General features: G+C 38.0%; 1 protein-coding gene and 1 pseudogene across 2 annotated transcripts in view; one reads left to right on the top strand and one right to left on the bottom strand.

The window, feature by feature from the left end:
* PCDH15 (protocadherin related 15) overlaps nucleotides 1-14,768 on the bottom strand; it is a 2,324,555-nt gene that overhangs the window by 315,264 nt on the left and 1,994,523 nt on the right. The window lies entirely within an intron of this gene.
* Nucleotides 7,127-7,623, top strand: LOC140525187 (small ribosomal subunit protein eS19 pseudogene; annotated as a pseudogene).

The following is a 14,768-nucleotide window of genomic DNA, read 5'->3' as shown; positions in this document are numbered from 1 at the left end:
CTTTGCCTTCCAGAATATAATATAATACACCGAGCCCTCTGGTCCTTTAATGTAGAAGCTGCTAAGGTACCTGTGGCTCCATGATATATGAATTGCTTATTTATGGCTGCTTGAAATACTTTCTTCTTGATCTGGGAGCTCTGAAAATTGGCTATAATATTCCTGTGAGTTTTCATTTGGGGATCTCTTTCAGGAGGGGATCAATGAATTCCTTTAATTTTGATTTTACTCTCTGGCTCTAGATTATCAGGGCAGTTTTCCTGGAGAATTTCTTGAAGGATGATGTCTCAACTTCTTTTTTCTTTATCATGACTTTCAGGCAGACCAATAATTTCTAAGTCATCTTTCCTATATCTATTTTCAAGGTCAGTTCTTTCTCCAATGAGATATTTCACATTATCTTCTACTCTTCTGTTCTTTTGGTTTTGCTTTATTGTTTCTTGATTTCTCATAAAGTTAATAGCTTCCATTTGCTCAATTCTAATTTTCAAGAAATTATTTTCTTCATTGAGTACTGCTTTTTCCATTTGGCCAATTCTACTTTTTTTTTTCTTCAGTGATTTTTTGTACCTCTTTTACCATTTGACCTAGTCTGTTGTTAAGGTGTCATTTTCTTCAGTATTTTTTGTCTCTTCTTGAACACATTGCTGACTCATTTTTTGTTATTTTCTTCCATCACTCCAATTTCTCTTGCAAATTTTTCCTCTACCTCTCTGATTTGATTTTCAAAGTCCTCTTTGAGTTCTTCCATGGCTTGAGACCAATTTTTCTTTGAAGTTTTGGATGTAGCAGCTTTGACTTTGCTACTTCTGAGCTTGCTTTTTGATCTTCCTTGTAACTGTAGTAACTTTCTGTGGCCAGGATTTTTTTCTTATTTTTTGCTCATTTTCCCAGCCCGTTCCTTGACTTTTAACTCTTTGTTAAAGTAGAGCCCTCTTTACAGGGTAGAGAGGGCACTGTCCCAAACTTCAGAGATTTTGTTCTGCTGTTTTCAGAGATACTTCTAGGGACCTGTAGGTTTTCAGTTTGTCCAAGGAGGTATGATCTAAGAAGACACATGTTTACTGCTCTCCTGGACTGTGCTCTGGTATGTGAGCTACCACAAATACTCTTTTCTGTCTTGGAACTGTGAGGAGGGTCCATGCTCCCCTATAGTTGCAGCTCTGTCGTGCTAGCTCTCCTTCTCACCTTGTTACTGCCATCTAGGAATGCAACCTAGATCTGAGTATGCAAAGAGATAACTATAAGTCCCTTCTGACCAATTGTTCAACCCTCTTACTATCTATGGGCTGAGAGTTCTAACAGCAGGTAGGGTCTGGGCTGTGATGGTGCAGCCTGATTTAGACTGCGTTCCATTCTCATCCAGGTGTGACAGACCTTTCTTAGTGACCTTCTAAGTTGTCTTTGGCATCTGTAGTTTGGGAGGTCTAGAAACCACCACTGCTGACTAATTCAGTCACACCAAGGACTGCTCCTAGTTTGATATGCCCTGGTCTGTGCTGGTTCATCCTACACTCCTCTCTCACCCTGGTGAAAAGACCTTTCCTTCTTACCTTCTAAGTTGTGTTGGGATAGAATATTATTTTGCTCCATCATTTTGTGGATTCTACTGATCTAGAATTTGTTTAGAATAATTTTTAAGTGTATTTGGAGGAGCTTTGGGGAAAGCTCAGGTAAGTTCCTGCCTTTACTCTCTCATCTTGGCTCTGCCTCTGTTTCTATCACTTTCTAAAATCTAAACAATCAACTGAATGATAAATTCAGCCCTGACCTGATTTGCAAAGCATAGCTGCTTGAACAGAAAAATTTAATAATTGGCTCTCATGATTGTATTTGAACTAACTTCAGAACAATTTTGTAAATATATCATTTAATTTTTCCAAAGTTTTTTTAAATACACTATTTAATCTGAGTGGTACAACAAAGCTATGAGGTTGCTGCTACTATCATATCCATTTTCCAGATGAGGAAACTGACCTGTTGTATTAGGGTCAAAGAGTGATTAAATATTCAAGGCTACAGCTGAACCCATTTCGTTATGCATGCAAGTTGACCATTTTATCTATTATTCCACATTTTCTCTGTTTAAAACCTTATTGAATCATAGGGGAAGCCAATAGGAAGTTGCTATACTAATGAAACACAGAGAAGGTAATGCATTTCAAAATAAATGAAGGTTTGTACTGAAGGAAAACAATAAAAAGATTTTATAAACTTTTCCTAGGAATCTGAAGGGGGAATTTGGCCAGGACCTAGGTGAGAGGAATGAGGAAAAGAAAGCAGAAGATGACCTCAAGAGGTATCTGAAAAGACATGGGGATTTCAAAGAGGGGACTGACATAGCCACCATGGTAATTATAAATGGAAGACAAGGTTTCTTGAAAATAACACCATAAAGCTCAAGACATTTTAATCCTTAATTAACTTTATTTTACTTTGAGGACATTTGTTTGGGTCAGGTGATAGAAGATCTGAACAAGTGCTCAATAAATAGTGGGTGAGAAAGAAAAAGCTCAGTCAGACAACAATAGTCATAGTGTCTGCCAAGAACAAGCCTGGAAGCTATTTGTAGCCTGGCTAAATTTCAAGAAAGCTTGGGTGTTGTTTAATATTTCAATCAAAACCTGGCCTACTTAGGCTGAACAGACCTTGGCTGGAGGAGATTTGGGGTCTTCTGCTATTTATTCTTAGACCTTCAAATTCTAGTTATATGACTTTTTTTTCAATCTAGACAGATTTCTCTCTCACCTAGATATTAAAAATGGGAAGAAAAACACTGTCACAAAGAATGTTTCTGTTGCCCACAGACTTTGAAAATGGTTGCTAACACATACTACTATAGGAAAGATAATCTGATTTAATCATCCTTCCTAGTAATTACTCATCCCTCTTCAAGTTCTCCCTTAGGGAAGTTTTTCAAGTTCAATGCCCCTCCTGGCTTCTTCAGATCTGATGGCATTCACTGCCTTCACTTTTTCTCAATGTGATTTTCTTCCCTGTACTTAGAAATCTAAGTCATTCCCTACTTTTCACAACTAAAATCAACCTCAGGAGATAATTTCTTCCATGGAATCCTCATGAATTTCAAAGAAAGAAATGGAGTGGCTGATTTGTTTGATTGCAAAGAAAGTGATCGTTTCGCCACTGGTCATGACTTTTGTGGATGTGTATCTCACATATAGTCATGATGGTACCATAGAAAAGGTTTGCCATGCAATGAGTTAGAGGATAATTGAATTGGCTACAAGTTTTTATAACTTGATAAAATGGCTTGTCAGTCCTACTTAATCCATAAGTAGAAATAAGTAGAGCCTGGGAAACTACATAAATTTCTTTCATTTCAATGAGTATTTGGCCAAATGCAGAGCTTACTTAAATGACACACTTATTTCTGTTGTTCCTTTGAAAGAAACAAATGTTTTAAATATTATGAAATTTACACTGTCACTGCATAAATCTCAGAATCACAGAATCGAAGAGTTAGAAGGTACATTTAGGACAAGCAATCCTGAACACAAATCCTGTGTATGATGTCCCTGATAAGCACTCATTCTCAATTTATTTGAAGATCTCCAGTGATGGAAAAATCACTACTTCCTGAAGCATTCCAGTCTATAATGGAATTTTTAAAACTCAGGAATATACACATTATTCTGAAAAAAATGAATGGGGAGAGATTTTTCTTAAATTTAGGTTCAAGAATTAAAAGTGAGGAATAAACTTTTAGATCAATAAGTTTCCTTCCCTTATCTTCCTTTCCTTTTCTTTTTACAATATATTGTTTTTCCTTATTATCTCCACATTAGAGTGTAGCTCTTTTATAGCAGGAACTTGTTTTTTTTGCTTTTCCTTGTATCTCTAATACTTAGCAGGGTGCCAGGCATGCTATAAATGATGAACAAATGGTTATTGAACTTGGAACTTAAAATTTCTAATCTGCTATGACCAATCATAATTCCAGAGGATCAATGGTGAAAGTATGCTGCTCATCTCCTGACAGACAGGGACACAGTTTTAGACATGACTCATCTGAGATTTTATTTTTACATATATAAATATGTATATTTTTAAAAAGGTTTGGATTTTCTTTTCCAGTTTTCAGAGGGGAAAGTCAGGAGCAGAGAAAAAAAATCACATTTAATTTTTAAAAAATCAAATAAAAATAAATATTTGTTTACTGACAGGATATTCCATCCCACACTCAACGCTTTGCACTTGCTGTGGCCCCAATCAGTCCAGCCTTTTGGATTCCTTGACTTTCTTCAATGTTCAACTTAAATACTACCTTCTGCAGGAGATCTTTTCTATTTCCTTCCCATCCATTCTCCAAGCTCTGCTAACCCTCTGAAATCACATTCCATTTACACTATCTACATATCACACACACACACACACACACACACACACACACACACACACAAACATGCACACACAGATTTACAAGTTCTCTCTCATTACAATGTGAGCTCCTTGATATCAAAGACCCACATTCTTTATTCCATTCTTTTTCTCTGAAGATATTTACTTAGGACAGTGATTGACATGTTGTTGTTGTTGATGATGATGGCATTCTTGTTGTTCAGTTATTTAAGTTGTGTCTGAGTCCCTGTGGCTCCATTTGGGGTTTTTGTGAAGAGATAATAGAGCGGTGTGCCATTTCCTTCTCCACATCATTTTAAAGATGAGAAAACTGAGGCAGAGAGGTTACATACCACATAAATTCACAAATAATTCTGAGAGTCATTATAGTCTTTAGAAAGTTTACTTTCTATTGCTATGACCCTTAAAATCAAATATATGACATGAAATACTCATTTGGCATAGTGATGTATGTATATTTTAAGAAAGCAAACAAAGCACTTGACCCTGACACATTTTTGCCCTTTCATTTTATATTCTGCTCTTTAGACAAGATGTACTATTTTAAAATTTTATTTGGCAATGAAAAATTTAATAATAATAATAAATAATTTAAACTTGAAATATTTGTCTTTTTATCTCTATTATTTCCTCACTTTCTGAATTTCTCAGAAACAATGACAGAAGTCAAATGCTCAATTTATCCATTGTTTATTTCAGAATGTGTGACAAGTCAGAAATGATGTTCCTTCAAGGTCAAAACAACATCACAAAGAATTTAAACTTTTTAACGTTCTAAGTTTAGAGAAATGAATGTGGAAATTCAGTGGAAAGCTGGGGAAATTGGTCTCTGTCAGCTATAGTTTTGCAAGAAATGTAAGCAAGCAGGTGATATAACCAAGGAACCCATGACTTCCTTGAGATTTAAAGTGACAACTTTGAAGGAAGGAAAGGTGGAATTAGCAACCCAAAAGGCTACACAAAGAGGCTGCTCTTCTTTTTCAAGACGATGAATTCACAGTTGAAAACTAAGAAATACTGATTACTTAGTCAAACTCAGGAAAATTGATGCTAAGTCATTATGTAATTCAAGCTCCCCAATAATTGTTGTTCACATTATTTTCTTGAACATGACAGAAGTGTGCTTAGCTTTCTGAAGATAAACCTTCCTCTCCCAGCTGAAATTTCATATTTCTAAACAAGTAATAACAACAATAATCACATTTACATTGCCCTTTAAGATATGCAAAATGTTTTATGTATATTATCTCTGAGAGGGGGGCAGAGAACCCAAATGGCAGAGCAAAAGCAGGGATTTGCTTGAGCTCTCCCCCAATCCCCTCCAGACACCTGCAAAAATGATTCTAAACAAATTCTGGAGCTGTAGAACCCATAGAATGATGGAGTGCAGCATTTCTCCATCCCAAGACAACCTAGAAGGTTGACAGGAAGGGTCTATTACACTGGGAGCAGAAGCATGGGCCATGTCAGTACAGGTCAGAACAGGCCTCAGGGCACTGAATGACTGGCAGCTGTGGCGGTTTCCAGACATTTCAGACCACAAACACCAAAGACAACATAGAAGGTCAGTGGGAAAACCTTGTGGGACCTGGCTGAGAGAAGAGCCTGCTCTGGCCCCAGCCCTGGAGCTGCCAAGGGGGCAGTGGAGCCCTGAGCAGTCTGGGTGGTAGCAGCAGCAGGAGTTGTGACTTTTTCTGGAGCTCTAAGACCATAGATTATGAGAAGATTGGGTGGTTGATTGGAGGGGAATTGCAGGGATGTCTTTGCTGGTGATGAGGAGGGATTGTTTTATTTTACCCATGTATGGATCTGGGTCATAATACTGAGTGGTAGTCCTGGGGTGAGGAGGAGTGTTGTCATGGCAGAGCTTGTGGCTATGGTGGAGAGGAAATCCTCCTCAAAGTTCCAAGGGAGAAAAGAGTGCTTGTGTTTACTAATAGATCTGAGCATCAACCAGGAGAGGAGTAAACATCTTTCCTTTGATCATACAACCTTGAAAATTTCAGGGCCCGAAATGATTTCTGAAAATAGCTGCACAAAAATCCTGAAGCTTGGGAAAGTACACTCTTGTCCACTCTGAAGCAGGAGAACTATCTCAATAAAGAGCTCAAAAATCAAGTAATGAGCTGGGGAAATGAGCAAAGAACATAAAAAAAGCAGACTATAAAATTTTATTTGGTGACAAGGAAGATCAAAACTTACAATCAGAAGAAGGCAACAAAGTCAAAGATCCATCATCCAAATCCTCCAAGAAAAATATGAATTGGTCTCAGGCCATGGAAGAGATAAAAAAGGATTTCGGAAATCAGTTAAGAGAAGAAGAGGAAAAATTGGGAAGAGAAATAAGAGTGATTTAAGAAAATCATGAAAAACCAGTCAACTGCTTCCTAAAGGGGACCCAAAAAATGTTGAAGAAAATAGCATCTTAAAAAATAGACTAACCCAAATGGAAAAAGAGATCCAAAAAGCCAATGAAGAAAAGAATACCTTAAAAAAGCAGAATTTGCCAAAAAGGAAAAGGAGGTCCAAAAGCTCATTGAAGAAAATAATTCCTTCAAAATCTGAATAGAGAAGGTGGAAGCTAATGACTTAATGAAAAATCAAGAAATTATAAAACAAAACCAAAAGAATGAAAAAAAAAGGAAAACAATGTGGAATATCTCATTGAAAAAACAACTGACCCTCTTGTGAGGCTGGGAAACCTTTTTTCTCCCTTTCCTCTAGCTGGCTGTGTAGAGCCTGCACCATGCCCAGAGTCATGGTGAAGGACGTGTACCAGCAGGAGTTTGTGCGGGCCCTGGCCACCTTCCTGAAAAAGTCAGGGCAGCTGAAAGTCTCTGATTGGGAGGACACGGTCAAGTTGGTCAAACATAAGGAGCTGGCGCCCTACGATGAGAACTGGTTTTACACGCAGGCTGCCCCTCCACTGCCTGCCACCTGTACCTCCAGGGAGGGGCCAGCATGGGATCCATGACCAAGATCTACAGGGGCTGCCAGCACAATGGGGTCATGCCCAGTCACTTCAGCAGGGGCTCCAAGAGTGTGGCCTGCAGGGTCCTGCAGGCCCTGGAGGGCCTCAAGATGATGGAGAAGGACCAGGATGGGGGCCAGAAGCTGACATCTCATGGACAGAGGTACAGAGAGACCTAGACAGAATTTCTGGACAGGTGGCAGCTGCCAACAAGAAACATTAGGACAAACCATTCCAGATTCATTAATAAATTGCCTTGTTCATAAAAAGAAAAAAAAAACCTGACCTGGAAAATAGATCCAGGAGAGGGCATTTAAAAATTATTGGACTACCTGAAAGCCATGATCAAAAAGGGGGACCAGACCACATCTTCAAGAAATTAGCAAGGAAAACTGCCCTCATATTCTAGAACCAGCAGATAAAATAGAGATGGAAAGTATCCACCAGTCGCCTCCTGAAAGAGATTCCAAAAGGAAAACTCCTAGGAATATGGTAGCCAAATTCCAGAGTTCCTAGGTCAAGGAGAAAATATTGCAAGCAGCCAGAAAGAAACAATTCAAGTATTGTGGAAACATAATCAGGATAACACAAGATCTAGTACCTTCTACATGAAGGGATCGGTGGGCTTGGAATGTGATATTCCTGAGGTTAAAGAAGCTAGGATTAAAACCAAGAATCACCTACTCAGAAAAACTGAGTATAATATTTCAGGCAAAAAACAGACTATCAATGAAATACAGGACTTTCATGCATTCATGATGAAATCAGAATGCATGCTATTTTGGGGTGGGGGAGGGGAGAGATAGGGAGAAAATTTGGAACTCAAAATCTTATGGAAGTGAATGTTGAAAACTAAAATTTAATTAATTAATTAAAAATAAAATCAAAAAATATTTTCAACATGCTGGGCAAAACATAAGTTATATTCTTAAAAAAATACCTACAGGATCTCTATCACAGAATCAGAAGTGGAGGGGTCCATAGTAACCATATTCTACATCTTATGAACAAATGCCCCTTCTATATTATCATCTAGCCATGTCTGCTTCTAATCATCTACTGCTGAAAGATACTAGAATCAATCACTGCCTCAACCTAGAGAACTAGAAATCTATTCAATGGATAGTGTTCCCTAATTACTTTAATGTTCCCTAATTTCCCTCTCACTTGTCCCAGAGCAGCTATTCAAGACTTTTCTGAAAACCCCTTCCACTTCCCAGGTATCAGAGGACCTCATCTCATAAATGGTTGAATACAGACCATTAGCTTAGAGCCCCCATTTCTTCCCTTCTCTACATCTCATAGTCCCTTATCATCATACCTTACTATATACTTTTAACCACCAATCACTGTTGAAGAAGTGACTCTTCTGTTTGTCTAGACCACTTGTTTTGCAACTCCTCAATCCTACCCCTCCCTTTTGTCTCCTTCAGTTATCTCATTCTCTCTAATTCTAAACCTCTCTTTACCTAGGTGGCAGAGGGCTAGAATTTAGGGTCAGGAAGACCTGAATTTGAATTTTGACTCATATGTAGCAACTGAGGAATACCAGGCAAGTAATTTAACCTTTTTCAGACTCACTTTCTTTATCTGTAAATAGTGATTATACAGTACTCTCAGATTTGCAAAGTGCTTTACAGATATTATCACTTTTCATTCCCCAAATAACCCTAAGAGATACATAAGCATTATTCTCCCACTTTTACAGATGAAGAAAAACTAAGGCAGTTAAGAGACTTGCCCAGGATCACATAGCTAATAAATCTATGAAGTTAGATTTGAACTCAGGTTTTCCTGAATTCTGCCTTTAGCATGTATGTATAATGGTGATTATAAAGGCCATATCAGGATACACACACATGCACATATATATACACGTATGTACACACATACATACACATCTACATATATACATATAGATACAAACACACAATATATGTGTGTGTGCGTGTGCGTATGTATATATGTATGTGTGTGCATATATATATAAATACATATGCATACAAAAATATGTGTGTATGTATGTAACTAGCTAGCTAGTTATATCTTTGCACATCTTGAAGCTATATTGCTGCTTGGTCATTTCAGTTGTGTTTGTCTCCTCATTACCTCATTTAGGATTTTCTTGGCAAAGATACTTGAGTAGTTTGAAATTTTCATCTCCAGATCATTTTACAGATGAAAAAACTGAGGCAAACAGAGGTAAGTGACTTGCCCAAGGTCACACCACTAGCAAGTGTCTGAGGCTGGATTTGAACTCAACCAGAGCTCTATCCAATGAGCCAAGTAGCTGCTCCCAAAGCTATATAAAACCTAGTTATTAGCAGTATTTACTGGATCCTTCCTTTGCAGCCTACAGACTCATTTAAATCTCTCATAACTTTAAAATATCTTCACTTGATACAAACCAACCCATCAAGCTTTCTTGTTTTTCTTAGTCAAACTCTTAGAAAAAAAAAGGTCCCTTTAATACTTTTTTTTTCCATTTCCTTTTCTCTCACCTGTTTCTCTACCCCGAGAGTCCTCTTCTGACTCAGCATTCAGTGGAAATTGTTGTTTTCTCCAAAGTTATCAAGGATCTTTTAATTGCCAAATCTGATCATTTCTCCCATTTCTATCTTTCATTTTTTTAATCTTATTTAATATTTTTCCCAGTTACATGTAAAAAAATTTAACATTTAATTTAACTTTTTTTTTTCAAATTTTGTGTTCCAAATTTTATCACTCCCCATTCCCTTCATTGAGAGAGCAAGCAATTTGACAAATGTTATACATGTATGGTCATAGAAAACACATTTCCATGTAAGTCATTATGGGAAAGAAAAAAAAGACAAAAGAAAAGGAAAAAATATATAGAAAAAGTATCTTTGATCTGCATTCAGGTTCTATCAGTTCTTTCTCTTGAGAGGGAAAGCAACTTTCATGATATGCCCCTAAGAATTGTCTTGAATCAATGTATTGATGAGAGTAGCTAAGTTATTCATAGTAGTTCATCATAAAATATTGCTGTTACTGTGTGCAGTGTTCTCCTGGTTCTGCTCATTTTACTTTGCACCAATTCATGTAAGTCTTCCTATGTTTTTTTTTCCTGAGAGCATCCTATTCATAATTTCTTAAAGTAAAATAGTATTCCATCATAATCATATACAGCTTGTTCAACCATTTCCCAATTAATGGACATGCCCTCAATTTCCAATTATCTGTCACTGCTTAAAGAGCTGCCATAAATATTTTTGTACATATTGATCCCTTTCCTTTATGATTTTTATCTCTTTGGGATAAAGGCCTAATAGTGATATTGATTAGTCAACGTGTATGCATGGTTTCATAGCTCTTTGGACATAGTTTCAAATTGTTCTCCAGAATGACTGGATCAGTTCACAACCCCACCAACAGTATATTGGTGTTCCAGTTTTCCCACATCCCCTCCAACATCTGTTATTTTCCTCACCTTTCTTAAATTCTCAGCATTTGACTCTGTTTATTACTCCATTCCTTGTGTGTTTTTTAAGGACTACAGAGTTACCTTGTCTTGACTCTGTTTCTCATATTTCTTTGTAGATTTATCAGAGATACTGGTATATCTCAAAGAAACCCTTACATGGGTATTCCCCAATGCTTTGTACAGGCATCTCTCCTCTCCTCTTCTGCCCTCCTATCCCCTCCCCTCCCCTCCCCTCCCCTTCCCTCTCTTCTCCTCTCCTCTGTCTCTCATTGACTTCATCAGCTCCCAGGGTTTTAGTAATAATAATAATAATAATAAATCAGTAATAGTCAACATGAATATAGCATATTGCCAGGCACTGTGCTAAGCAATTTGCAAATATTATCTCATTTCATCCTCACAATGATCCTGGCAGCTAGGTGCCATTTACACACACACACACACACACACACACACACACCAGGTGTGTGTACATAATACACATATATGTATGTACATGTGTATGTGTATGCATACATGCATACACATACATATGTATGTCTATACATGTTTATAAATGTATATGTGTATATATGTATGCAAACTGAGGCAAAAAGGGATTAAATGACTTGCCCAGGGTCACATATGAGTATAATATATTTCTGATGCTGGATTTGAAGTCAGGTTTTCTTAACTCCAGGCCTTGCCCTCTTCCTACTGTTATCTCTCTGTTCAGATGACTCCCATATATATGTATGTATGTATGTATTATATATATTACATACATACATATATATGTATTACCATCTTTATTCTCTCCTGAGCAAGAGTCCTGCTCTACCAACTACCTATTAGATATCTTAGAGATATCTCCAACTTAACATATGTAAAACAGATCATCTTTCACCTAAACTCTCCTCATTCCAGTTTCCTCTTTTTAGTAAAGGACACTACCATCCTTTCAGTTTTCTGGTTTCACAGCCTTAGCCATTGTTGGCTCCCCACTCTCCCACATTCTTCCAAATCAGCTCAGTTGCCCAGTGTTGGCTCTTCTACCTTTCCAGCACCTTTTGGATATGCCCCTTGGCCTTTAAGTTCCTTTTTAGTTCTGTATTTATAATCCTTTATTCATTTGTCTCCCTTTATAGGACCGTCACTCAAGTTCCAGTTCTAGCAGTTCTTACCTGAACAGTACAACAGACTCCTGATCAACTCAATCCATCCCCCTCTTTAAGTCATCCCTCATCTCACTGCCAAAGTAGCAGCCTAAAGCACTCTTCAGACCATATCACTATTCTGTCTCCAAACCCCAGTGACTTCCTATTTTGTTGCTGTATCATTCAGTCATTTTTCAGTCATGCCCACCTCTTCATGACTTCATTTGGGATTTTCTTGGCAAAAATACTGGAAAGGTTTGCCATTTTCTTCTCCTACTCATTTTTTATAGATGAGGAAACTGAGGCAAACAGGGTTAAGTGAGTTGCCTAAGGTCACATAGCTAGGAAGTGTCTGACGCTAATATGACCTCGCAAATATGAGTTTTTCTGACTCTGCACCCTGCACTTCATCATTCACTGCATCGTTACTGTCTTTAGGATAAAATGAAAATTCTCTGCTTGACCTTTAAAGCCCTTCACAGTCTGGGTCAACCTCTTTTTCCAGGCTTATTACATGTTATCCCTAAACATACAGACTAATTTCCAGCTGAACTGTGAGTTTCAAATGCATAAAATTCCATCTCCTATCTTTAAGTGTTGAACAGGCAAACTGCCAGGCCTAGAATGCACTCTCTCTATACCTCTTCCCCTTATAGTTCGCAGGTTCTTCAAAACTCAGTTTGGGCCTCTTACAGTAGTAAACTCTTCCTGATTCCCCAAAGTACTCCTGCCTCCTATCTCTTCCCCTAAAACCACTCTGAGTTTACCTTGCATATATTTTACATTCACTAATATATACAAGTTATTTGAGGGCAAAGACTGTGGCATTTTTATCCTTGGGTCCCTGGTGCCCAGCGCAGTACCACAGGCATAGTGCTTATTTTATAAATGATTTCTGAGTTATGTCTTGGGATCTGGGAAGTAGTCAACTCCTGCTTGAAGAGGACCAATGGGGTGGGGATGGGGAAAGGTCCACAAACTCTCTGGAAAGCCTCCCTGTCAGCCCCCCTCACCCTGTCTCCCACCCCACACCCCCTTATTCTGTCATAGTTTTAACTATTAGGAAGGATTTTCTAGACTTCTGGAGAAATTTTCTCTTTGTAACTGTCAAAGTTCAAAGGCCTGGCCTCTGGGGCCAAGTAGGATAAATCTAATCCCTTGTCCATATGACAGTTCTTCATTAAAATAAAAACAAAGAAGAAAGAAGAATCTTAGTAAACACAAAGGTCATTATCACAGCTGATCCACAAGAAAGAGTTTGTAATTGAATTGAAAGGGTTCATTTTGTTAAGCAAACCAGAGTAACTGGAGCTGTCAATCAAAACATTGTATTTAGTGACATCATCAAGCTAGCTAAAGGATTATTTGAGATTGGCACAATCAACTTGTTTTTGGATTTGATGACAATCAAAGCTTTGGAATCAGTGCAGTTGACTACAGATGAATGCATTTGAAGTAGAAAATATCAGAAATGTTCATTTTTTCTATTGTATATGGATGTTTTTAGATTCCCTGAAGGTAACTGAATATTTAAGAGAGTAAATGAAATCAAGGAATTCCTTCAAAATCAACTATACAATTGTCGTTGGTAGACCAATAGATAAACGTGGAATTCTAGGGGGACAGTAGGGCCTCTGGATTACTATTTGTATTTCTAACCCCAACACTATGGCCACCACTCAGGGCAGCAACACCTTTAGTGAGGACCTTATCATCTCTGACGCTACCAGCAACTGCAATGTAGGGTTGAATTCTATGTCAGCTTCTACGCTCTCACCAGCTCCAACTGCTAAAGAATGCCCCCCCCCCCATAAAGTTCTTAATGTCAAAGTTTTCAGCACCATCAAATGCTTCACCACCAGAAACTGGTATTGTTTAATGGAAATGATACTTAACATGCTGTACCATCTGCCTGCTGCTGCACCCTTAGGACCAGACCACTGGGCCTTCCCATCTAACCAGTAAAATCATCTATTATATATGTCATGCTCTCCTTTAGCATATAAGTTTCTTGAGTTCTGGGGCTATCTTCCTTTTCTATTGATATCTCCAGTGCTTACCATACTGATTTATACATGGCAAACATTTAATACTTTCTTCCTTCCTCCTTCCCTCTCGTTTTATCCCTTCTTCCTCCCTCCCTCCCCCTGACTCCTTGCATATTCCTTCCTTACTTCTTTCCTTCCTTCCCCCTTTAATTCAAATATAATTTTCCTTTTTTCACTCATATATAATTTCTTCAAGGGCAGGAATTAGTGACTATTGCTGCTGTCTTTGTGACCCCATAGCCAAGTTCTCAACAAACTTTTATTGAGTCCTTACTATATCCTGAAGCCTCACATAGTACTTTAAATAAAGTAGGCAATCGATAACAGAACCTTGTCCCTCCAAAAGCTTGTTTACTTTTTTCTTGCTTTGGGCTACTTTTGGAAAAACATTTTTGAATTAAATATTAGCCATTTGTGTTTCCTACCTCCTGACACCCAGCCTGATTTGGATTCAGATCTGTGATCTAAATCATTAGGCTCAGTGCCTAGCTTTTCATTAAGTAGCTCTAGATTTCTGAAATTGGTTACAGTACTCAGTAACAAGCAGGGACCTTGAAGAAACACTGAAACCCAGGCTACTTGAGTGCGTTTCAAGGAGAAGCTGGCAAAGCTTGGGGACGCCTTTTTCTTTGTCACTCCTTGCTCCTTTAGTGACAGCCAATTCTACATCCTTTAAATTAGAGGCACAATTAGGGTGGTCAGAATTGGGTTTAGAAATTCATGCTATCTGCCTCCCTAGATCTTAGATGTTTGCTTTCCAGCTAGACTTCTCAATGAGAAAAACATTC

Source organism: Notamacropus eugenii, chromosome 1, assembly GCF_028372415.1.
Source record: "Notamacropus eugenii isolate mMacEug1 chromosome 1, mMacEug1.pri_v2, whole genome shotgun sequence".
NCBI lineage: Eukaryota > Metazoa > Chordata > Mammalia > Diprotodontia > Macropodidae > Notamacropus > Notamacropus eugenii.
This window is presented reverse-complemented; position numbering and strand designations above follow the sequence as displayed.